This window comes from Ranitomeya variabilis, chromosome 7 (assembly GCF_051348905.1).
Source record: "Ranitomeya variabilis isolate aRanVar5 chromosome 7, aRanVar5.hap1, whole genome shotgun sequence".
NCBI classification, from domain to species: domain Eukaryota; kingdom Metazoa; phylum Chordata; class Amphibia; order Anura; family Dendrobatidae; genus Ranitomeya; species Ranitomeya variabilis.
The window spans coordinates 49033578-49059574 of NC_135238.1; the positions used below are offsets into that span (position 1 = coordinate 49033578).

Genomic DNA, 25997 nt, shown 5'->3' on the forward strand with positions numbered 1-25997 from the left:
TTGTTTTTAATGGTGATGTTATTTAGGCCACGGCAATCAATGCAGGGACGAAGGGAACCGTCCTTCTTCTTGACGAAGAAAAAAACAGCGCCTGCAGGTGAGGAGGACTTCCGTATAAAGCCTCTGGCCAGATTCTCTTGAACGTATTCAGACATGGCTTGACTCTCGGAGGGTGACAGAGGATAAATACGACCTCTAGGAGGAGTAGAGCCGGATACAATATCTATCGGACAGTCGTATGGGTGATGCGGAGGTAAGACCTCTACTTCCTTTTTTTGAAAATGTCCGAAAAAGAGTTATAAGCTGCGGGTAGATTCGCTAGTTCCGGAACCGAGGGAGAGAAACTAGCAGGCTTGACGGGAAGCAGGCTTCTGTTTTGACAAAACTGTCCCCAGGATAGGACGTCCCCAGTACGCCAATTCAGATTAGGTTCATGGTTTCTTAGCCAGGGGAGTCCTAAAAGAAATGCATGGGATAAAGACGGTAAAACATAAAATGCCAACTTTTCTCGATGTAAAGCTCCAATTTGAATCTCAATCTCCTCTGTGACAGAAGAAACGACCTACCGCAAAGGCTGACCGTCGACAGAAGCTATTTGCCTAGGAACCTCCAAGGATCTGACAGGAATCCCAAGCCTCTCGACCAGCTCAAGTTGAACAAAATTCCCAGCCGCACCAGAATCTACATAAGCCTCAAGAGAGAAGCGACTGGAACCCATGTGTAAAATAACAGGCAAAATCAAAGGTGGAGAGGAATCATGGCTACCTAGGGAGGCCTCTCTTACCTGACCTAGGTGGATGCGTTTCCCGGCTTCTGGGGACAAGAACACAGAAGATGAGAAGCGCTGCCACAATAAAAGCATAAGCCCTGTGCGAGTCTCTCCTTTCGGCGTTGCTCTGCAGGCTTGAGGCGATCAACCTGCATAGGCTCAGGGGAAGAAGAGGAAGAAGCTGCAGTGGTTTGGGAAAGAGAAGTACCACGTGTAACGGATAATAAACGAGATCTCCTCTCTCTGACAACCTCACGAGAACGCTCCTGGAACCGCAAATCAATGCGAGTCGCCAAAGAGATAAGGTCATCTAAAGCAGAAGGAGTATCCCGCCCTGCCAGCTCATCCTTAATACGAGAAGACAATCCTCGCCAAAATGCTCCCACCAAAGCCTCATTATTCCAACCTAAATCAGAGGACAGCGTCCGGAAACGGATGGCTTATTGAGCTACAGAAAGGGTCCCCTGACTAAGGTTGAAAAGGGACTCAGTAGTCGATACCAGACGACCAGGTTCATCAAACACCTTGCGGAAGGTGTCTAAAAAGAGAGCAAATTGAGAAACCACTGGATCATCTCGCTCCCAAAGAGGGTTCACCCAAACCAAAGCCTCGCCCTCCAAATGGGACATCACAAAAGCCACCTTAGCTCAGTCAGTTGGGTACAGTAGTGGGGATAATTCAAAGTGTAGTTGACACTGGTTGAGAAACCCGCGACATAATTTAGGATCCCCACCATACCGAGGTGGCCTGGCAAGACGGGGTGAGGGCTGTGGAGCCCGTACAGGAGCAGAAGCGGCAGTCTGAAGAGAGAGAAGTCGATTATCGACAGAGGCCATAAAATTCAAAATATGGGACTGAGTGTCCCGTTGTTGACTTAACTCTTGCTGAAGAGCCGCCAACTGAGTAGCGTTACCAGGGTCGGTAGACTGCAACGTCGCGAGACAAGACTCCATGTTCTTGAGAAAGTACATGATTCTAGTCTGGTTCTCCTGCAAAAAAAAGTAACTCCTTTTGAGTGGCAGAGACACCAGCGGGGTCCATGGCCTGGTTATACTGTTATGCTGTAAGAATCAGGCTGCACTCAGATGTCATCCGAGTGCAGTCCTATTGTGAGTGTGACGATTCAAAGAGGGAAAACGGAAAGTGGACCCTCTAGACAGCGACGACGAACCCCTCACGGACGAGCTGACCAGATAGACCGCCCCCTATACAGGGAGAGTTAGGGGCAGGCCCGTGAGGGACTATTGCCATGGAAGCTGGAGGACCAGGACGGGAGAAGACCAAGAAGAGGCGGAGATAGTAGGACCACAGGATAGGTGAGTACTGCAGAGACACAAAACTGGTGGGTAAACTGCAGCAGTGCAGGGACTGGCGGAGGAACAGAGGGAACACAGAGGCTAGCAGGATACAGGAAAGACAGGATAAACCCAAAGTCAGAGGGAAAACGGCCTTCACAGAGACTAAAGGTACCTTCACACTAAGCGACGCTGCAGCGATACAGACAACGATGCCGATCGCTGCAGCGTCGCTGTTTGGTCGCTGGAGAGCTGTCACACAGACCGCTCTCCAGCGACCAACGATGCCGAGGTCCCCGGGTAACCAGGGTAAACATCGGGTTGCTAAGCGCAGGGCCGCGCTTAGTAACCCGATGTTTACCCTGGTTACCAGCGTAAAAGTAGAAAAAACAAACAGTACATACTCACATTCGCGTCCCCCGGCATCCGCTTCCCTGCACTGACTGTGAGTGCCGGCCCTAACAGCAGAGCGGGGATGTCACCGCTGTGCTTTCACTTTACGGCCGGCGCTCAGTCAGTGCAGGAAGCGGACGCCAGGGGACGCGAAGGTGAGTATGTACTGTTTTTTTTTTTTTACTTTTACGCTGGTAACCAGGGTAAACATCGGGTTACTAAGCGCGGCCCTGCGCTTAGTAACCCGATATTTACCCTGGTTACCATTGTAAAACATCGCTGGTATTGTTGCTTTTGCTGTCAAACACAACGATACACGGCGATCTGACGACCAAATAAAGTTCTGAACTTTCCTAAACGACCAGCGATATCACAGCAGGATCCTGATCGCTGCTGCCTGTCACACTCAACGATATCGCTAGCCAGGACGCTGCAACGTCACGGATCGCTATCGTTTAGTGTGAAGGTACCTTAAGAGCGGCCAGGAACACCTGAAGGAACAAATGATAACCAGGCACAGAGGGACGGCAGGAAGCAGTTTAAATACCTAAAGGCAGGGTAGCACTTCTGGGTAACAGACCTCCAGAACCATAGAGAGGACAATAAGGAGGACCGACTTCCAGGTACTAGTCCTCCAGGACCATAGAGCAGACGAAGAGGGGCGCCGACAGACGATGAGAAGTGCACATGCGCAGCACTGAACCTGGTATGCGTGCGCGCACGAGAAGCAGAGGCCGGGAGCGAGAGAGGAGGCGGCAGCAGCGGTATGATAATATTGTTTCTTACAATTACATTCAATTACGTAAATGACAAACTCTGTTGTACAGCTGAGATATTGATTGATCATAACATTTTCTTTTGTGACAGAACATACAAAATTCATAGATCCATGATTGATAGTTTGACAAAAAAGGCAGTTTTTTTACACCACATTTATAAATCCCTTTTTTGTTAGTAGTCATTCCTGATTCCATAGAATGAATTAGGTGGTTTCAGGAGGCTGGGGGCTAGAATATTTCTGATGGTGGGGGCTCTACGAAAGGTGATACCTGGATTTCTAGGAATATAACCACCTAAGATAGGATCATCTAATATATTATCCAGAGCAATTGGCATATACTAACACATTTCCTTGTGTTTTTAATTAAATTGTGTGATAAAATTCATTGTATTTTTATCTGTTGTGATCTTAATTTTGTCTTTTAATAATGACTCCTGGTTAGTAGCCAGCGAGTTCTAATAAGCCCTTTTAATTAGTTCTCCTAGATATCTTTGAGCGGAGAACCTATCATGTAATATAGCCGCTTGTTCTTTAAAATCACTCACTAAGCTACAGTTTTTTCTGATCCTACGGAGTTGGTTACTAGGAATATTATTTGCAGCAACATGAGGTGATGGCTGTGGATGAATGGCACAACAATGTCCCTCAGGAACTCGTCATGGTATCTCTGTGCATTTAAAATGGCATCAATAAAATGCACCTGTGTTTGTTGCCCATAACATACGCCTGTCCTTATCATAACCCCACTCGACTCACAATGATGACATCAGAAAATCGCTCACCCACACGATGCCAAACATGCAGTCTGCCATCTGCCCTTTACAGTGAAAACCGGGATTCATCTGTGAAGAGATCACCTCTCCAATATGCCAGACACCATCGAATGTGAGCATTTGCCTCCTCAAGTCAGTTACGACGACAAACTGAAGTCAGGTGGAGACCCCGATGAGGAAGACGAGCATGCAGATCAGATTTTCTGAGACGGTTTCTGACAGTATGTGCAGAAATTCTTAGGATATACAAACAAAAATTGTTGCGGCAGCTGTCCTGGTGGCTGGTCTCAGACAATCTTGGAGGTGAAGATGCTGGATGTTGAGGTCCTGGGCTGGTGTGATTACATGTGGTCTGTGTGGTTGTGAGGCTGATTGAATGTACTGCTAAATTCTCTTAATCATGACATACCATGATTAAGGCTCTTAGCGGAAACAATTGATTGTTCATCCCAGATTGTGGTGACCAGGATCCATGTCTTTTTTAATGTACTACTGTACTGAATTAAAGTTTTTACATTTTTTTTTACAAAAAAGATCACTTTCCCTCTTGATTTCATCGCTGGAGGTTTCTTCCCCCACCTTTTTCTATTTCCAAGACTGAGACGGCTCTTGGCGATGTTGCTTCATCCGGCAAGGTGCTGCAACAGATGGTGAACTGACATTTTTCCCCACTATTTTCCCTCCATTAAATTCTCTAAAACACCTTTGGAGATGGCATATGGTAGAGAAAGGAACATTCAAGTGAAAGGTGGATGGATTATCTCGGCAAAGTAGAAGTGCTCACTAACACAGATTTAGACAAAATAGTGAGCAATATTTGAGAGAAAAAGGCCTTTTGTGGACATAGAAAACGTCTTAGATCTTTGAGTTCAGCTCATGAAAAATTTGAGCAAAAACAAAAGTGTTGTGTTTAGATTTTTGTTCAGTGTATATATCAAACAATTTGCGTAAAAAAAGTGTAGAAAGGTGGAAACAGTAAGTTAATTGTAAATATATTTACAAATAAGTGACAGTTGTCACAAACGAGCAAATCACTATGTTCACTTGTTGAAATGATGAGGGTCATCTTAAACCCAGCGTCACTTGTGCCATCCGCTTGAAGAATATACTCCCCGTGGGCAATATCCTGCAGGAGTTCAGTTTTCCAAGCAGAGATTGAAGACATTGCAAAGTTATCTCTGTCTTCACTTTGCTTATTGTACTGCTCACCGCAAATCAAGAAGCTTTGGCTCAGGTAAGCGACATTCTATACTCTGAGAATCATTTTGAATACCTCTCAAAAATGTGAGGTCATTGGGCCCAGAGTTCTACCTACTTCCAATGGAACTCTGAAACAAGCAAACATGAGTCATAGATTTCAAGCAAATACCACATGTGAATTGATGAGGTGGATCCAGACAACAAAAAGGTGCGTGGACAAGTTGGTATTGCAGCAAATCTCTCCACTACTCTTCCCTCGTTTGAGGTGCACTCCATCTGCATCTACTCCCCCTCCAACCTCCAGCTGGCTGTCATCTACCGCCCCCCAGAACTAGCCATCTCCACCTTTCTTGACCACTTCACCACCTGGCTACTTCATTTTCTCTCTGCTGACATCCCCACTATCATCATGGGTGACTTCAATATCCCCATTGACACTTCCACCTCAGCCGCCTCTAAACTTTTTTCGCTCACTGCCTACTTTGGTCTCACTCAATGGTCCTTTGAGGCCACTCACAAAGATGGCCATACGCTCGACCTCATCTTCACCCGTCTCTGCTCCCTTAGTAATCTCGCTAACTCACCCCTCCCCATCTGACCACAACCTACTGACATTTTCTTCCCTCTTCTCTCCTAGTGCGCAACCCCCACTCCACAAACTCACTCACCCTTGCAGAAATCTCAAACAGCTCAATTTACACTCACTCTCTGAGTCCCTTTTCCCTCTTAGGCTAGGTTCACATTGCGTTAGGGCAATCCGTTTAGCGCTAGCGCTAGCGGATTGCGCTAACGCAGTGTTTATTTAGGGGCCGCGTTAACGTCCCCGCTCTCGCAGATCCCCGATCTGCGAGAGCGGGGAACGGACCTCGGGCGCGCCGCGGATGCTGCAAGCAGCGTCTGAGGAGCGCTACAAAAGAACGGCACATCGCTAGCACGAGACGAAAAAAGGCACGCGCTTGCGATGCGCTAGAGGGAAACGTCACATTGCTGTCAATGGGCACGCTAACGGACCCGTTGCACGGCGTTAATTGCGACATTTTCGCCGTGCAACGCTGTCAGTTAGCGTGCACACATTAACGCAATGTGAACTTAGCCTTACAGACATAGCTTCTTTCCATGACACAGATGCTGCTACCACTTTTTATAACACCGCATTAACAGCTACACTTGATTTGGCCGCCCCCTCACACATAGCAATACTCATACAATCAACAGGCAGCCCTGGCTGACCAAAGAACTGAGATGGGCTTCCAGGGTCGCTGAGCAGAGATGGAAGAAATCAGGTTCTGCTGAGCAGTTTATCGCATACAAGCAGTCCCTCACCAGCTTCAAGTCCACTCTCACTGCCGCAAACCAAACCTACTTCTCAACTCTCATATCCTCCCTGACTCACAACCCTAAACAGCTCATCAACACTTTCCATTCTCTACTCCATCCCCCCAGCACCTCCTCCCTCTCCTCTCATTTCTGCTGAAGACTTTGCCTTTTTCTTTAAGCAGAAGATCGATAACATCAGACAAAGCTTTGGCCCGCATCCCCCTATGCCCCTCCTCTTGACTTCTCAGCCCTGTTGTTCCAAAGCCAGCTTCTCCACCATGACAGACGATCAGCTCTCTACCCTTCTGTCAAGATCACATCTCACCACTTGCACACTTGACTCGCTCCCGTCCCACCTCATCCCTAACCTTGCAAAAGTCTTCATCCCAATCTTAACACAATTCTTCAACCTCTCACTTACAAACAGTGTCTTTCCCTCATGCTTCAAACATGCATCAATCATGCCTATCCTCAAAAAAACATACCTCGACCCATCCTCTGTGTCCAGCTATCGCCCGATATCACTTCTTCCTTTTGCCTCAAAACTACTGGAACAGCATGTCCATCTTGAACTATCCTGCCACCTCTCTTCCTGCTCCCTCTTTGACCGGTTACAATCTGGCTTCCGACCACATCACTCAACTGAAACTGCCATAACTAAAGTGACCAACGACCTACTAACAGACAAGAGCAAGCGACACTACTCTGTCCTCTTCCTCCTGGACCTGTCTTGTGCCTTCAACACGGTGGACCGTTCCCTCCTGTTACAGATTCTCTCATCTCTTGGCATCACAGACTTGGCCCTAGCCTGGATCTCATCATATCCAACAGACCGAACATTCAGTGTCTCCCTCTCCCACACCACCTCCTCATCTCACCCCCTGTCTGTCGGTGTTCCCAAAGGCTCAGTTCTAGGACCACTACTCTTCTCCATCTACACCTTCGGCCTGGGACAGCTCATAGAATCCCACGGTTTACAATATCAGCTCTACGCTGATGACACACAGATCTACCTATCTGGATCTGACCTCACTTCCTTTCTGACCAAAATCCCACAATGTCTGTCTGCTATTTCATATTTCTTTTCTGCTCGCTTTCTAAAACTGAACATGGACAAAACAGAATTCATCATCTTTCCCCCACCTCACTCTACCCCTCCACCCGACCTATCCATCAATGTCAATGGCTGCTCACTTTCCCCGGTCCCGCACGCTCAGTGCCTCGGGGTGATCCTCGACTCTACCCTCTCTTTCAAGCCACATATCCAAGCCCTTGCCTCCTGCCGATTCCAACTCAAAAACATTTCCCAGATCCATGCATTCCTTGACCAAAAAAACACAAAAACACTTGTACATGCTTCTTATCTCCCGCCTCAACTACTGCAACCTCCTACTCTCTGGCCTCCCCTCTAGCACTCTGGCACCACTCCAATCCAACCTAAACTCTGCTGCCCGACTAATCCACCTGTCTCCCCATTATTCCCCAGCCTCTCCTCTCTGCCAGGCCCTTCATTGGCTTCCTATTGCCCGAAGGCTACAGTTCAAAACACTAACAATGACATACAAAGCCATTTACAACCTGTCTCCTCCATACATCTGTGACATCATCTCCCGGTACCTACCTACACGCAACCTCCGATCCTCTCAAGATCTCCTTCTCTACTCTTCTCTCATCTCCTTCCTCCCACAACCGCATCCAAGATTTCTCCCGTGCTTCCCCTATACTCTGGAACTCTCTACCCCAACACATCAGGCTCTCTCCTACCACGGAAACCTTCAAAAGGAACCTGAAGACTCACCTCTTCCGACAAGCCTACAGCCTGCAGTGATCCTCAACCTACTGAACTGCCGCATGACCAGCTCTACCCTCTCCTAGTGTATCCTCACCCATCCCCTGTAGACTGTGACCCCTCGTGGGCAGGACCCTCCCTCCTTATGTACTTGCGTGTGCCTTGTTTTACTCAAGTTTATTGTACTTGTCTATATTTGCCCCGTTCACATGTAAAGCGCCATGGAATAAATGGAGCTATAAAAATGTTTAATAATAATAATAAAATCACAAGTATATGATGGTTCTCGGTTCCACTGTCTAAGGCTGGTTTCACACTTGCATTGTGCAGAGCTGTGGAGGGCTGCGTACCTCCTCCTACTTCCTCAATTAAGCCCCGCCCACTGCCGCACCTCTTCCATTCAGCTCTGCCTACGTCGGCATGCATCCTGTGTACCTATCTTTAACATTGGGTATGCAGGCCATGCGAATGTATGCGGATTTGCAAAGTCTAGATATAGGGGGTATTAAACTAAGAGCTAACATGAAAAAAGTTAACCCCAAACAAAAAAGATAAAATATAAAATATAACTGTTAATGTAAACCTTTAAAAACGGCACTTACAACACTTATAAACACCACACACTAAAAGTGCAAGCTGTATTGACCCTATGGATGAACCCTGGTCTGTATGCCTACCTGACTGCGGAGGTAGTCAGGCAGGCATACAGACCAGGGTTCATCCATAGGGTGAATGTATGCGGATACCTGAAATGTCAATGTTTTTAAATTTTCATCTAGTAAATGTTAATTTTTTTAAACTATAAAACTGTTGTTGGTCACTTCTATTTTTTTACTTGGTTATTTGATCAGGAGCAAAATTGTTTTCTTTGTCCATGAAAACATTGTCTGATACATTCCTTAAGGTACCTTCACACTAAGCGAGGCTGCAGCGATATCGACAACGATGCCGATCGCTGCAGCGTCGCTGTTTGGTCGCTGGAGAGCTGTCACACAGACAGCTCTCCAGCGACCAACGATGCCGAAGTCCCCGGGTAACCAGGGTAAACATCGGGTTGCTAAGCGCAGGGCCGCGCTTAGTAACCCGATGTTTACCCTGGTTACCAGTGTTAAATGTAAAAAAACAAACACTACATACTTACATTCGCGTCTCCCGGCGTCCGCTTCCCTGCACTGTGTGAGCGCCGGCCCTAACAGCACAGTGGTGACGTCACCGCTGTGCTTTGCTTTCCGGCCGGCCGGCGCTGACACAGTGCAGGAAGCTCTGAGCAGCAGCGCGGACGCCGGGGGACTTGACAGACATCAGAGGGTGAGTATGTAGTGTTTTTTTTTTTACTTTTACAATGGTAACCAGGGTAAATATCGGGTTACTAAGCGCGGCCCTGCACTTAGTAACCCGATATTTACCCTGGTTACCATTGTAAAACATCGCTGGCATCGTTGCTTTTGCTGTCAAACACGACGATACACGCCGATCTGACGACCAAATAAAGTTCTGAACTTTCAGCAACGACCAGCGATATCACAGCAGGATCCAGATCGCTGCTGCGTGTCAAACACAACGATATCGCTATCCAGGACGCTGCAACGTCACGGATCGCTATCGCTATTGTTGTAAAATCGCTTAGTGTGAAGGTACCTTTAGTGATTGACATGAGGATGTGATGTCAGTGGCTGGGTGCATTAGTCCTACACTGAACTAACAGTGAAACCATTCACACCTTCTTCCAGTAAAGGTACCGTTACACTAAACGACTTACCAATGATCACAACCAGCGATACGACCTGGCCGTGATCGTTGGTAAGTCGGTGTGTGGTCGCTGGGGAGCTGTCACACAGACAGCTCTCTCCAGCGACCAACGATCAGGGGAACGACTTCAGCATCGTTGAAACTGTCTTCAACGATGCCGAAGTCCCCCTGCAGCACCCGGGTAACCAGGGTAAACATTGGGTTACTAAGTGCAGGGCCGCGCTTAGTAACCCGATATTTACCCTGGTTACCATTGTAAAAGTTAAAAAAAAAACACTACATACTCACATTCTGATGTCTGTCACATCCCCCGCCGTCAGCTTCCCGCACTGACTGTGTCAGCGCCGGCCGTAAAGTAGAGCACAGCGGTGACGTCACCGCTGTGCTCTGCTTTACGGCCGGCGCTGACAGTCAGTGAGGGAAGCTGACTGCGGGGGACGTGACAGACATCGGAATGTGAGTATGTAGTGTTTTTTTTTTTAAAAAACTTCTACAATGGTAACCAGGGTAAATATCGGGTTACTAAGCGCGGCCCTGTGCTTAGTAACCCGATATTTACCCTGGTTACAAGTGAACACATCGCTGGATCGGCGTCACACACGATGATCCAGCGAGGACAGCGGGTGATCAGCGACCAAAAAAAGGTCCTGATCATTCCCTACGACCATCGATCTCCCAGCAGGGGCCTGATCGTTGGTCGCTGTCACACATAACGAGATCGTTAAGCGGGATCGTTGCTATGTCACCAAAAGCGTGACGTTGCAACGATATCGTTAACGAAATCGTTATGTGTGAAGGTACCTTAAGTGGGGAGAAGACCCCCCAGGGTGTCACAGCATAGACCTGACAATAGTATTCATACATGTGGTCTGGGGGACATTCCATGGGTTTTTGACATGTTAATGGTACCAAGACCAAAGAGTTATTGTGTATCAGTCCCTATTGAAAGTGGGGAGAAAACACTGGTTGTAGGCGTCCTGCTGCACAAAGCCATAGACCCCCAGAGTGTCGCAGCACAGACCTGACAATAATACGTATACTTGTGGGGCCATTGTGGGGGATATTTCATGGGCTTTGGATATGTTAATGGGACGGACACCAAAGAGTTAATGAGTAACAGGCTTTATTGTAAGTGCAATATACAGTATTAGTCCTCTCTGGTTTCACATTGGTCTGTGAACATTTAATATGCCATGAAGTTTCATGGAAAATGTCATCTAATTATAGGAATAGGGTTTATTGTGGAGGATTCCTCTGTGGACTGGTTGTTATTTTCGCACAGGGTCTGGGAATTGCTTTTCTTTGACCTAACACATCACAACCCACAGGTGGGGGATACATCAACATAAAGAGCCATAGAATGCAAATATCCTGACCCAGCCTGGAGGTGACATCACTGGATGGGGTTTGGCAACAACAGACCAGGTCTTAAAATGTGTGTAAGACTTATGGATGTTGGTCATTTCTTGGAGTCAATCAAATTGAAGACTTGTTCCAGTTTCTGCCTCCCCTGGATCCTAAACACAAAATGTAAGTGATCAGTTTCTGGTTTATTTTCTTTTATTTTAAGAAATTTGTAGGCAACTTTTTACTATATGTCATTTATTATCTTCCTCTTGTATTCATTAACACTCTATCCACTTTATTTTTTCTTCCTATTTTGCAAGAACCAAACTTTTTATTTTTTCCCATTTCTCATTTTGATGGTTTGCTTTTGTTCCCTAATCCAATCTTTTAATATATACAATTTTAGAGTCGATACAATGTTTTGATTATCACTTATTACATTTTGTTGCAGTGTTCGAAGAAACACAATTCGGGGGATTTTATTTTATTTTTTTGTTACTCCACTTACTGATCTGGTTAATTCATTATATATTTTGATTGATCAGACATTTACAAATGCAGCGATACCACATATCTGTATTTTTTTTAACTTTTTATTGGGGAAAAGTAGGTGATGTGAACTGTTTTTTTACATTTTCATTGTATTTCTTAGTCCCCTAGAGGACTTGTTATTGTCGTCTCATCATCACCCACTTTTCTGCACAGCCCCTCATCATCATCATCATCATCATTCCCTCAAAAAGTAATCCCATGGAAGTACAGCACTCTTTTCTCTGTGTAACTCTCCAACATGCAGCCCCATATAGTAACATCATCCATGTTTCTTTGCCCACAAAATACATCATCAGACTCCCCACATTTAGCCCTATGTCATCATTCCCATCTGCACACAGCTCCATTGTGCAGCCCCTCAGAAATTCCTGTACACAGAAGCCTCATGTGATCACCGCCAGCCACAGCACCAAGTTGCTTCCTGTTATCAGATCTACCCTGGATGGAGGGGCCTCACCTCTTCCTGTGACATCATCCCCTCACAGGAGCCACTCCATTCTAGCCTCTACCTTCACAGCACATCAACAAAATGGCGGTGATCTCCTCCCACAGCTGTGACCTGGACAGTCCAGGGGCTGTGTGGAGGTCATAGCTGGAGGCAGCCACAGAGAGCATCCGCAGACTCCTATGTACAGGGGCTGCCATATTGGAGGTGTGCAAGTGTCGTGCTCAGACACTTAAGGCTATGACATGAGGCGTTTTTGTGCTTTTTTTTTTCCATCACAAAACCAGCTCTCTTGGCAGTAAAGAAGCTGCAGAAAAAAGCAGGTTTTGTTTCATTATTCTTGCTTTTTTGCTGCATTTTTTCATGCTACATTTGTTTCTTGTTCATGCTGATAAAGTTTAGTTCCAAAAAAAAAATCATATTCTACTTCATAAGGTTTTGGCATAAAAAAGCAGCAAAACCTGATACCTGTGTTTTTTCACCACCAATTACTTTCAATGGGTGAAAACGCTGAGAGAAGTGATATACTCTAATCTGCAAAAACAAGCAAAGCACAAAATACTGAGGACAAAAAAAAAAAAAAACTGTATGAAATTTCTGAAATCTCAGACTTTGCTGCAGGGCCGGACTGGCCATCGGGCAGTTCTGGCAAATGCCAGAAGGGCCGGTGGCAGTCGTGGGCCACTCGATCCGTTATTGGTGTCAGGGAAGCCGGTACTATAAATAGTTACAACTTGCGATAAAGCTAAAGGACCTTCGGTGATGTCACGACTCACGAGCATGTGATCAATCACATGCATGACTAGGCGGGATTAGAATACCAGCAGCCAGGCTGGAGGTCACATGATCAATCCCTCACTGAGAACAATGTGTCTGCACTCACTGCTGTGCCTTTCGGGGGTGCTGTGGTCACCTGACCAGGATGGGCGTAGGAGCACTCATTAACCCCTACAGCGCCAGACAGGCGTGTGAGGTGTCGCAATAGTGGCTGCAAGACCCTAATAGGAGCCAGCATCAGGCGTGTAAGGTGAGGAGCTGTGGTGATGGCGAACTACAGGTACCAGGAAGGGAGCCTCTGCATGCCAAGTAGTGTAGAGGTGTGTGGGACGGGGGTGTGAGGAAAAACACAGCAGAAAAAGCGCAGCTGTACTATCACCAGGGCTTAATACTAATGCATTGCAGCAGCTGCCATGATAAAAGGGGCAATGAACTGGTGAGAGTAACCACCATGGAGGGGGGCTGCCTAGTAATATAACTGCACTTGGAGGAAATGTGTATAGGGCGCACTGCCAGCGGCGCAATCCTGCAGTATTCTGCACAGTCACTGGTGCGCCTCCTACAGCTATGGGTATATTCTGTGATTATTTTACTTGATTTACCTTTGATTCGTTTTGATAACCTCTGTACTCCTATTTTTCATGATATATTGCGTTGATTTATTCTTTATATTGCTGCGTCCACTGATTCATTTGATTGTGCCTATCTTCGGTGTCGGTGGCTGTCCTCCTGAGGGGCCTGTTCACTACAGGTAGGTATTTTACCAGAAGCCATTGTGCTTTTAGGGTATGTGCACACGTTGCGGTTTTTGATGCGTTTCCGCTGCGTTTTTGGACGCGTGGAATTGCCTCATCCGCAGTGCGCACAATGTTAATCAATGGGAAGTTCAAAAACGCTGTGCACATGCTGCGGAAAAAAATGCGCGGATTAGCAGCATTTTTTTTTTCCTGCAGCATGTCAATGCTTTGTGCGGATCTGCAGCGTTTCTGCACCCATTGACTTGCATTGATTCAGGTACATCTGCAGCAAAACCGCAGACGTAAAAAAGATCTGCGGTTTAGCTGCGGATGAAACACTGCAGATCGGGAAGAGGGAGTGTGTGGGCGGTGACTGTGTGCGTATATGTGTGTGCGGGGTCGGCGAAGTTGTGTGCGGGGTCGGGGGGGCTGTGTGCGGGTATCGGCAGGGATGTCCGTGAGTCTGTTGGGGTTGTGTCAGTGTGTGTGCGTGCAGACATCGTCCGATGGAACTACAAGTCCCATCCGGCTGTGCCTGCTACAGTGACAGTGATAGACACCATACCTCCCAACCATCCCGAATCCAGCGGGACTGTCCCGATTTTTGACAGTCAGCCCTGTGATCCCGGGTGGGACATTAGTTGTCCCACAGTGGTTGGGAGGTGTGCGTGCAATATCAGCCGGTCAGGCTCATCCCCGCACCCGCAGAGCAGCCTGAGCACAGCACACCACATATTGGCTGCTCCCTGCTCACAGGAGAGGAGGACCTGTGATGAGGTCACAGGGGGGAGGAGTTAGGGGTCACATGATCGGGACCTCCGTGGATTGCAGCACGGCTGTGCTGGTTGCCAACTTGCGATGGTGCTCACTGCTGCTGGATGAGGTAAGCTGCCTTGTGTGGGGTCAGGAGGTGTTTACAGTGTGGATGTAGCGGAGCCGTGTGTATGAGGTGTATGGAGCGAAGCCGTGTGTGTACGAGGTGTACGGAGCGAAGCCGCGTGTGTACGAGGTGTACGGAGCGGAGCCGCGTGTGTACGAGGTGTACGGAGCGGAGCCGCGTGTGTACGAGGTGTACGGAGCGGAGCCGCGTGTGTACGAGGTGTACGGAGCGGAGCCGCGTGTGTACGAGGTGTACGGAGCGGAGCCGCGTGTGTACGAGGTGTACGGAGCGGAGCCGCATGTGTACGAGGTGTACGGAGCGGAGCCGCGTGTGTACGAGGTGTACGGAGCGGAGCCGCGTGTGTACGAGGTGTACGGAGCGGAGCCGCGTGTGTACGAGGTGTACGGAGCGGAGCCGCGTGTGTACGAGGTGTACGGAGCGGAGCCGCGTGTGTACGAGGTGTACGGAGCGGAGCCGCGTGTGTACGAGGTGTACGGAGCGGAGCCGCGTGTGTACGAGGTGTACGGAGCGGAGCCGCGTGTGTACGAGGTGTACGGAGCGGAGCCGCGTGTGTACGAGGTGTACGGAGCGGAGCCGCGTGTGTACGAGGTGTACGGAGCGGAGCCGCGTGTGTACGAGGTGTACGGAGCGGAGCCGCGTGTGTACAAGTAGCTATGTGTGGTCATTACACAGTATGGAGCATCATGTGTGGTCATTATACAGTATGGAGCATCATGTGTGGCCATTATACAGTACTAGATGGTGGCCCGATTCTAACGCATCCGGTATTCTAGAATATGCTTGTCCATGTAGTATATAGCCCAGCCACGTAGTATATGGCCCAGCCACGTAGTATATGGCCCAGCCACGTAGTATATGGCCCAGCCACGTAGTATATGGCCCAGCCACGTAGTATATGGCCCAGCCACGTAGTATATTGCCCAGCCACGTAGTATATTGCCCAGCGACGTAGTATATTGCCCAGCGACGTAGTATATTGCCCAGCGACGTAGTATACTGCCCAGCGACGTAGTATACAGCACAGAGCCACGTAGTATATTGCCCAGCGACGTAGTATATTGCCCAGTGACGTAGTATACAGCACAGAGCCACGTAGTATATTGCACAGCGAAGTAGTATACAGCACCCAGTCACGTAGTGTATTGCCCAGCCACATTTGTCACAGGTTAAAAAAAAACAAAAAACATATACTCACCTTTCCGAGGGCCCCTTGCAGTCCACGGCAGCTTCCGGTCCCAGGGTTGGTCTGAGCGCAGGACCTGTGATGACGTCCGGTCACGTCGGGGTGTATATATATATATATATATATATTCATTGAGACGCACATATATATTCTGTATTTGTATTTAATTCAGCGCGATATATGTGAAAAGCCGGTAATTCAATTGCCGGCTTTTCATATCTCCTTCACAAACCCGACATGATATGAGACATGGTTACATACAGTAATCATCTCATATCCCTTTTTTTTTTGCATATTCCACACTACTAATGTTAGTAGTGTGTGTGTGCAAAATGTGGGCGCTGTAGCTTGTAAAATAAAGGGTTAAATGGCGGAAAAAATTGGCGTGGGCTCCCGCACAATTTTCTCCACCAGAGTGGTAAAGCCAGTGACTGAGGGCAGATATTGATAGCCTAGAGAGGGTCCATGGTTATTGCCCCCCCCGGCTACAAACATCTGCCCCCAGCCACCACTTCAGAAGGGAAGTAGTAACGTTTTGGAATGCAGATTTTGATAGAATGGTCTGCGGGCATCATGTTATGTTTGCAGAGCCCCTGATGTGCCTAAACAGTAGAAACAACCCACAAGTGACCCAATTTTGGAAACTAGACCCCCCAAGGAACTTATGTAGATGTGTGGTGAGCACTTTGATCCCCCAAGTGCTTCACAGAAATTTATAACGCAGAGCCGTGAAAATAAAAAATCATTTTTTTTCCACAAAAATAAGTTTTTAGCCCCCCATTTTTTTATTTTCCCAAGGGTAACAGTAGAAATTAGACCACAAAGTTGTTGTGCAATTTTTCCTGAGTACGGCAATAACCCATATGTTTGGGTAAACCACTGTTTGGGCACACGTTGGGGCTCGTAAGGGAGGGAGCACCATTTGAATTTTTCAACGCAAGATTGGCTGAAAATCAATGGTGGCGCCATGTCGCGTTTGGAGACCCCTGATGTGCCTAAACAGTGGAAACCCCTCAATTCTAACTCCAACACTAGCCGCAACACACCCCTAACCCTAACCATAACCCTAACCCCAACACACCCCGAACCCTAATCTTAACCCTATTTCCAACCCTAACCCTAATTCCAACCCTAATCCTAAAGCTATGTGCCCATGTTGCGGATTCGTGTGAGGATTTTTCCGCACAGTTTTTGAAAAATCCACAGGTAAAGCGTACTGCGTTTTACCTGCGGATTTACAGTGTTTTTTGTGCGGATTTCACCTGTGGATTCCTATTGAGGAACAGGTGTAAAATGCTGCAGAATCCGCACAAAGAATTGAGTGCAGAAAATACAATGCAGCGTTTCCGCGTGGTATTTTCCGCACCATGGGCACATCGGATTTGGTTTTCCATAGGTTTACATGGTACTGTAAACGTGATGGAAAACTGCTACGAATCTGCAGCGGCCAAGCCGCTGCGGATCCCCAGCCGAATCCGCACAGTATGCACATAGCCTAATTCTAACCCTGATTCTACCCCTAACCCTAAGGCTACTTTCACACTAGCGTCGATACGGGGCCGTCGCCATGCGTCGTACCGACGCACGTTATGAAATGCACAATGGTAATGTAATGTCCGGGGAGGAGGGGGCGGAGTTTCGGCCGCACATGCGCAGTCGAAAATGGCGGACACGACGCGCAAAAAAAGTTACATGAAACTTTTTTTGTGCCGACGCTCCACCAAAACACGACGCAACCATCGCACGACGGTTGCGACGTGTGGCACTCCGTCGCAATGCGTCGCTAATGCAATTCTATGGAGAAAAAAACGCATCCTGCGGGCAACTTTGCAGGATGCGTTTTTTATCCAAAACGACGAATTGCGACGGCCGTCACACAACGCTAGTGTGAAAGTAGCCGAACCCTAGCCCTAACCCTAGTTCTAATAATAACCCTAACCCTAGTTCTAATAATAACCCTAACCCTAGTTCTAACAATAGCCCTAGTTCTAACAATAACCCTAGCCCTAACCCTAGTTCTAACAATAACCCTAGTTCTAACAATAACCCTAACCCTAGTGGAAGAATAAAAGTAAATATTTTTTCTTTATTTTATTATTGTCCCAACCTATGGGGATGATAAAGGGCGGTTTATTTATTATTTTTTTATTTTGATCGCTGTGATAGGTTCTATCACAGCGATCAAAATGTACCTGAAACGAATCTGCCGGCCGGCAGATTCGGCGGGCACACTGCGCATGCGCCCCCCATTTTGGAAGATGGCGGCGCCCATGGAGCAGACGGTCGGACGCCGGGAGGGACACCAGAGGTCGGTAACTATGAGGGGGGAGATCGGACTGCGGGGGGAGCGGAGGACAGCAGATGACAGGACGGAGGAAGGTGGGGATGAGATCTATGGCGAGGGGCAGATCGCGATCTCCAGCCATGGCTGATGCTATTGCAGCATTGGCTATGACTGGATTGTAATATTTCACCAATTTTCATTGGTGAAATATTACTATCGCTCTGTTTGAAAGTGGCTGTTCAAAGTGACGTTTCAATCAGAGCGATCGTAGCCACGGGGGAGCGAAGCCACCCCCCCGGGGCTCAAGTACCACTCCCCCTGTCCCTGCAGGTCGGGTGAAATTACAGTTAACCCTTTCACCCGGCCTGCAGGAGCGCGATCCGACCATGACGCATATGCTGCGTCACAGGTCGGATTGGCACAGGTTTTCATGACGCATACGCTGTGTCAAAGGTCGGGAAGGGGTTAATACAGCCTTACATTTTATATTACAGCATCCATGTAGCAACAGTGGTTTTGGGGTTATAACATTGAAAAATTGTATAAACGAGCTAAGAGGGAGATAATCAATACACCCCCTGAAACTATATAGAAGGATGTTGTGTTTATTGGTTCTATTTCATTACATTCGTACAGCTTTTCTTCTAGGCTGATAATCTCTCTTGGCAACCACTTTCTTTTCTAATGCAGCTAAGCATTTTACACCATTCATGTAGCACCAGGGATTTTCAGGTTTTTGATATTGAAAAATAGTGTAAACTGGCCAGGAGAGGTGATAATCAGATCCTTTTATCCACTTTTTGGATTCTCAGTCTTTAAACAAGATAATAGTAGGGATCAAATTTAACCCTTTCACCCCGGACGAGTTTCTGTTTTCATTTTTTACCTTCTCTTCTTCCAAGAGCCATAACTTTTTTTTATTTTTAGATCAATATATCCATATGGGGCTTCTTTTTGGTGGGGTGAGTTGTACTTTTGAATGACCCCATTGATTTTACCATACAGAATACAGGAAGATGTAGAAAAAAAAATTCCAACTGCTGTAAAACTGCAAGAAATGTGCAATTCCACAATTGTTCTTGATTTTATTCGTTAGCATGTTTACTAAATGCTAAAACTGACCTGTCAATATGATTTTCCAGGTCACTACAAGCACGCAGATACCAAATATGTCCAAACTCCACACTTTGTAAGGCCTCTTTCACACGTCAGTGTCTCCAGTACGTGTGGTGACAGTTTTCACACATACCGAAGACACTGACACACGTAGACCCACTCAAATTAATGGGTCTGTGCACATATTTGTGTTTTTTTTCACGGACCGTGTGTCCGAGTGACCCACATGTAGACATGTCCGTTTTTGTGCTGCTGCATTCAAGTAAATGGGACCGTGTAAACACGTACAGCACACGGATGCCACCTGTGTGCCACATCAGTACCACACGGATGGCTTCCGGGGAAGAAGTACTACAGTAAGCGTTGTTCCCTGGCGGCTGGTGCTCAAGGCGGCTGTCATTCTCCACTGCTCTGCCGGCGATCGGTGCGAGCAGAGGAGAATGATGAGAGTTATTTTAAAGTCTGAACGATGACAGCAGATGGGGGAATTTGAGACTCTTACCTCAATCATCACCTGCTGCCACTAATAACAGTGTCAGCAAGAGTGGATGATCGGAGTATTGCACAGCCACCGCCTGCAATCTAACTAAATAAATGAATGAAAAACCCGACGTGGATTCCACATATTTTCTTGAACCAACCAGACAAAACTCACAGCTGGTGGCTGCAACCCTCAGCTGTCAGCTTCAGCAAGGTTGGTTATCAAGAATAGAGGGGTCCCCATGCTGTTTTTTAATTATTTAAAAATAAAATAAAAAAAACAGCGTGGGCCCCAGCATTTTTGACAACAAGCCTTGCTAAAGCTCACACCTGGGGGCTGGTATTCAGGCTGGTAAGGGGCCACTGATATAGATTCCCCAGCCTAAAAAACAACAGCCCGTAGCTCTCAAGAAAAGGCACATCTATTAGATGCGCCTTTTCTGGCGCTTTGCCCGGTTCTTCCCTCTTGCCCTGTAGCGGTGGCATATTTGTGGGGTTCAGATCACCTCTGTAATTTCAGGTGACATCAAGCTTACGGCTTAGTAATGGAGAGGTGTCTAGAAGACACCTATCCATTACTAATCCTATAGTTATATGTTAAACAAAGACACACCCAGAATAAAGTCCTTTATTTAAAAAAATTACACAGACTCCTTTAATGTTCTAAATTAAACCATACTTCTTTCAAAGCCTAATTCCTGCAAAGACCTCGATCTGCTGTAATAAAAGTAAATTAAAAAAGCAACAGTATACCGCACTTGTCTGTCGTTGTGTCCCAAGCTGTAATCCATGTCTGGGGGCTAAATAGTTTCAGCCCGGACGATGCCAAGATGCGACCATCCCGGCTGAAAACTACTGGTGAATGAGCTGCTGAGAGCGCAGCATCATTCACCAGCGGTGACATCGAGGCCGGGCTGAACTGTGGTGATCTCAGGACTGTGGGAAAAAGCCAGTGATGATGTCACCGCTGGTGAATGATGTTGTACTCTCAGCAGCTCATTCACCAATGGTTTTCAGCCAGGACGGTCACATGTTGGCACTGTCCAGGTTGAAAACTATTTAGCCCCCAGACATGGATTACAGCGTTTGACACAACAACGGACAGGTATGGTATATTGTTGTTTTTTTTATTTTACTTTTATTACAGGAGATCGAGGATTTCAGTTTTCTTTCTCTCTGAAGAGACAATTTTATTAATTTAATTTCCCAGAGGAGCATCGCAAGGCTTAAATGTCTCCTCACCTTGGCAAGGCAGTCTTGGCAAGACAGGATTGACATATCACTCTCCACAAATAGAAGCGTTCCCCCTTTGGATCTTTAGAGCACAGATTCTTCCAAAAGAAACACAGACATGTTAGTTTATAAAACATAAAAAGCTGTAGGGATCATGATGTAGGGCTTTTCAGGAATATAGTGTAGTGGGTACTTTGGCAAATTCCCCCCTTTTTATATAACCTTATTAGATTATTTATATTTTTTTATTTATTTTTTATTTTTTCTCACTTCACACCTTTTACTGTTAAGGGTTTCTTCACCAATGAGACCTAGGTTCCGATATGGATTAAATTTAAAGAGGGATATTATGTTCCATTATTAGTTTGATGTGGTTTTATTCCATATCGTGCATGTATCTCATTCAAACAGGGTTTCAAACACATTGGTAATATCCCCTAGAAACTCCCTTTCGTTTTATTAAAGTTTGGGCACCCCTGGTCAAAATTACTGTTATTGTGAACAGTTAAGCAAGTTGAAGATTAAATGATCTCTAAAAGGCCTTAAGCTAAAGATGACACATTTCCTTCGTATTTTAGGTAAAACAAATATATATATTTTTAATCTTCTACATTTTAAAATTGACACAAAATAAAATGGTAAATATATGTAAAAGGGGTGCACCCCAATACTGATAATGATACAGGGTGCAAAACCTAGTCTGTAGGGCAAACTAGATACAGCAAAAAAGAGAAAAGACTAGACTAATGATGGTATGCACACCCGAAAATTCTAAAAAATCAGAAAACTTTTATTATTACACCTCAAAAAAGACAGACACAGATAAAACCATTTAAAAGGGCCTACGATATAGGACCGATAAGCGACACCCCTATATATTGCAAATATAGTATAGTACAACCAAAGAAACGTTGTAATTATAAACAAATATGCATAATATAATAGCCTGTACAGATATAAATAGCAAAATGTATTTTGCTCATAGGTTAAATAAGTCAAGTCTCCTAGTATTGAACCAAAACAAGAAGAATGTCATGATACACAATGTGCTGCAAACATATACACACATGATTGAAACCTTATAAAATAGGCATGACTATAATGAGTAACCGTGTTATCTAAGCATGCTCAATACCTGGAAAGCCCAAATACCAATATTCATATCACAATGTTAGGCTTGAATGTAGGCACAGACCCCACGATGATATATATAGCTATACATTAAATAACAGTATTGTCGGAGAATGTAAGGTACCTGGAAAGCCTAAGTCCCAATGTGCACATTACAATATTTAGGCTAACATATGAGCATAAACCCCACAAAGATGTATGTCCAAATACCTATGTGGACCTGGTCCAACAAAAATAGGCAGCAACTGATAACAGATAATGTGCAATTGCGCCTGGAGAAAATAAGGTGGAGAAAAATAAGCCCACTCTAGGCAGATAAATACCACTCGAGCTGCGGGGGAGTGCAGCGGATTGAGGCGCCCAGGAGAGACAAGAGACAAGAATAAGGGGTGCGGCAAGAGCCCCACGCGTATCGCTGCAACAGCAGCTTGATGAAGCTGCACACAACTGGGGCATGCTAGAATAATATAAGACGTTATGTTACAGCAGTAAACAGCATATGGGCCAAAAGCCTACTTTAAATAGATAAATCAAAGGATAAAAAAAACTTTGAATTAATAAATAATACAGATAAAAAAAGTATGATGCCAACAAAAGTGCCCCCCAAACACAGTATGAAACTCTCACAGTACCCTACACACGTACAGTGTGATGACCCTACTGCCCCTCATCAAAGTATGATGGCCCCAACACAGTAGGATTCCACAACTGTGATCCCCACACAGCCCTTTACACAGTATGAGCCCCACATAGTCCTCCAAACAGTATAATGGGCTCCACATAGTCGTCCATACTGAATAATGGGCCCCACATAGTCCTCTGCAGTCTAATGGCCCCACATAGTCTCTCATACAGTATATTTGGCCCCACATAGTCATCAATATAGTCTAATGGCCCCACATAGTCCTCCATACAGTATAAGGTGTCCAACATAGTTGTCCATACAGTATATTGGGCCCCAAATAGTCCTCCATACACTGTAATGGCTTCACCTCACATAGTGCTCCATACAGTATAATAAGCCTTACATAGTCACCATGCAGAATAATGGTCCCACATAATGTTCCATACAGTATAATGGGCACCACATAGCCCTCCTTACAGTATTATAGGACCCATATTAAAAAAATAAATAAATACTCACCTCCTTGGTGCCCACGCAGCCCTGGATTCAGCAAAGACCGCTCTGAAGCTCTTCACTAAAAAAGAAAAAAGGAAAAACTGCTAAATAACTTACAACCACATAAAAAATTAGCATGTATCCCAAAAATACATTTCCAGTCAAATCATTCCATAAATTATATAAAAACGCTAGTGCATCCAAACTGCAAAGACAAAATAATGAAGGAAATAACTTTGCCATAATGCCGTTACTTACAGTGACACCTATATGCCGCCATACTGACTGAGGGCAGCCCCAGTGACAAAGGAGACAGAGATGTCAGCATCTTTTGGCGACTCAGGTGCCCCATGAGCTTATAGTAAAAGCCTCCATCTAGAACATTCCATGTGAGTTTTCCTTGGGTCTGTGACTTTTACATTATTACTTTCACAGCTTTGACATCCAGGCAAATATCTGAAGAATATCAAAGCTGAAGCCATAATGGAGAAAGGAGAAAGTGATGTGCGGAATGATGAGTGGTGCGAAGAGGACATTCCTACAGGTAACTGCCCCAGTGAGGAGTCACTCAGTCACCACTAAACAAAGCAGAGGAGAGACACAGTCTACTCGCTCACCAGACTGGAATATTTTAGGCTTAAAGTTTTAGAAACATTATGTTATGTGTTTTCTTAGCTTTTTTAGCCATAGATTCCTCCATTCCGCTAAAATACAGATTATATATGGCTGGCAATGTAATGCAGTGCAGCAATAAGTAATAAGACTGGTTGTGCATCTATAATATGGATTTAAGAATAGATTGGGATGATAGATCATCAAAGACACGCAACACCTCATGGGCAAAGAATCTAGTTTATTGTTTTACTAGATGGTGGCCCGATTCTAATGTATTGGGTATTCTAGAATATGGAGGTAGTCCATCATGGTTCTGGTTCTAGGATTAATAAATAACTTAAAGGGACACTGTCACCTGAATTTGGAGGGAAAAATCTTCAGCCATAGAGGCGGGATTTTCGGCTGTTTGATTCACCCTTTCCTTACCCGCTGGCTGCATGCTGGCTGCAATATTGGATTGAAGTTCATTCTCTGTCCTCTATAGTACACGCCTGCGTAAGGCAAGATTGCCTTGTGCAGGCATGTACTACAGAGGACAGAGAATGAACTTCAATCCAATATTGCAGCCAGCATGCAGTCAGCGGGTAAGGAAAGGGTGAATCAAACAGCCGAAAACCCCGCCTCTATGGCTGAAGATTGTTCCCTCCAAATTCAGGTGACAGTGTCCCTTTAAGACCTAAGGGGTAAGTTTTCACCTTATGGAGAGTGACATGCCAGGTCTGACATGCAAGTATGAGCAGACAAATGCCTTGCATGCTCATCTGGGAAATTAAATATTCAAATAGTCTCTTTGGAGAGGAAGAGGACTTGAATTCTAGTGCCATCTATCGGAAGTAGCAACCTGTAAGTTAATATTGACCCTTGCAATAGATCTCTGAATAGACATTTTGCATTGAGTCTCCTCATACTGGTGTGCCAGAACTGACATGTCACTCTAAATAAGGATAAAACTTACCCCTTAGATCCTAGTCTTAGCCTCTCACCCAGCTAAATCAGATCTCGTTCTTTGCACTGATGAGGGGAAATACCCTGAAACACCTTGTTTGCAAATTGAGATTCTTATATTGCTATTATCCTAAGTCATATTGGAAGGCTTGTTAAAGGGTGGATATTGACTTGTAGGATTGCTACTTACAATAGGTGTCACTAGAGTTCAAGTCCTTTCTGTCTGAAGAGACAGTTTACATATACAGGTCCTCCTCAAAAAATTAGCATATAGTGTTAAATTTCATTATTTACCATAATGTAATGATTACAATTAAACTTTCATATATTATAGATTCATTATCCACCAACTGAAATTTGTCAGGTCTTTTATTGTTTTAATACTGATGATTTTGGCATACAACTCCTGATAACCCAAAAAACCTTTCTCAATAAATTAGCATATTTCACCCGTCCAAGCAAATAAAAGTGTTTTTTAATAACAAACAAAAAAACCATCAAATAATAATGTTCAGTTATGCACTCAATACTTGGTCGGGAATCCTTTGGCAGAAATGACTGCTTCAATGCGGCGTGGCATGGAGGCAATCAGCCTGTGACACTGCTGAGATGTTATGGAGGCCCAGGATGCTTCAATAGCGGCCTTAAGCTCATCCAGAGTGTTGGGTCTTGCGTCTCTCAACTTTCTCTTCACAATATCCCACAGATTCTCTATGGGGTTCAGGTCAGGAGAGTTGGCAGGCCAATTGAGCACAGTAATACCATGGTCAGTAAACCATTTACCAGTGGTTTTGGCACTGTGAGCAGGTGCCAGGAAGCATGAAGTGCTCCAAAATCTCCTGATAGCTAGCTGCATTGACCCTGCCCTTGATGAAACACAGTGGACCAACACCAGCAGCTGACATGGCACCCCACACCATCACTGACTGGGTACTTGACACTGGACTTCAGGCATTTTGGCATTTCCTTCTCCCCAGTCTTCCTCCAGACTCTGGCACCTTGATTTCCGAATGACATGCAAAATTTGCTTTCATCAGAAAAAAGTACTTGGGACCACTTAGCAAC

General features: G+C 45.8%; 1 long non-coding RNA gene and 1 pseudogene across 3 annotated transcripts in view; one reads left to right on the top strand and one right to left on the bottom strand.

Moving 5' to 3' along the window:
• Positions 1–25997, top strand: part of LOC143785894 (uncharacterized) — a 119524-nt pseudogene that overhangs the window by 50042 nt on the left and 43485 nt on the right. The gene's annotated exons all lie outside the window — the stretch shown is intronic.
• LOC143785896 (uncharacterized) overlaps positions 11223–25997 on the bottom strand; it is a 44863-nt gene continuing 30088 nt past the window's right edge. For both annotated transcript variants that reach the window (XR_013218139.1, XR_013218140.1), the window contains exons 2-3: positions 23397–23451; positions 11223–11583 (exon numbers count right to left, since the gene is read on the bottom strand). This is a non-coding gene — a long non-coding RNA (uncharacterized LOC143785896). The remainder of the gene's footprint in view (positions 11584–23396; positions 23452–25997) is intronic.